Source organism: Octopus bimaculoides, chromosome 8 (genome assembly GCF_001194135.2).
Source record: "Octopus bimaculoides isolate UCB-OBI-ISO-001 chromosome 8, ASM119413v2, whole genome shotgun sequence".
In the NCBI taxonomy this organism is placed as follows: domain Eukaryota; kingdom Metazoa; phylum Mollusca; class Cephalopoda; order Octopoda; family Octopodidae; genus Octopus; species Octopus bimaculoides.
In genome coordinates this window covers 41,376,906-41,377,373 of record NC_068988.1, presented here as the reverse complement: position 1 = coordinate 41,377,373, position 468 = coordinate 41,376,906, and the positions used below count along the sequence as shown (strand labels likewise).

The 468-nt window shown below is 39.7% G+C and overlaps 2 protein-coding genes across 3 annotated transcripts in view; both read left to right on the top strand.

Annotated features, from left to right (window-relative positions):
• The window catches only part of LOC106869220 (carbonyl reductase [NADPH] 1), a 47,646-nt gene that overhangs the window by 13,389 nt on the left and 33,789 nt on the right, over positions 1–468 (top strand). The window lies entirely within an intron of this gene.
• The window catches only part of LOC106869223 (carbonyl reductase [NADPH] 3), a 16,415-nt gene that overhangs the window by 4,425 nt on the left and 11,522 nt on the right, over positions 1–468 (top strand). The window contains exon 1 of one of the 2 annotated variants that reach the window (XM_052970063.1): positions 233–255. The exons of the other annotated variant lie outside the window; for it this stretch is intronic. The gene's annotated coding sequence lies outside the window, so the exon portion shown is untranslated. Of the gene's footprint in view, positions 1–232; positions 256–468 lie in introns of those variants that run through there. 2 annotated transcript variants of the gene reach the window in all.

The window sequence follows — 468 nt, the reverse complement described above, 5'->3', positions numbered from 1 at the left end:
GAGTGAGAGAGAGGGAAACAGAGAAGAGAGTGAGAGAGAGTAAGAGAGTAAGGGTGAGAGAGTAAGAGTGTAGAGAGTAAGAGTGAGAGAGGGGAGAGTAAGAGAGAGGAGAGAAAGAGTAGGGGTGAAGAGAAGTGAGAGTGAAGAGAAGTAGGAGTGAAGTGAAGTATATATATATATATATATATATACATTTATTGTTGTGTCTGGGAAGAGTCATTCTTTGTCGTGCCTTATGATTTAACACACTCACTGGTAAAGTTTCCACTCATTTACTTATTTATTTTCCTAAAATTTTCCGTTGCGACTTGCAACCTTTTCCATAGTTGCTGACTCTGTCCGTTATACAGGCTGCGTTCTTTTTGTTTGTTTGTGCGCATGTGTGTGGGTCAGTGTGTGCGCATATGCATGTAAGTATGTATGTATGCATGCATGTAAGTGTGTGTGTGTGTGCATTTATATATGTGT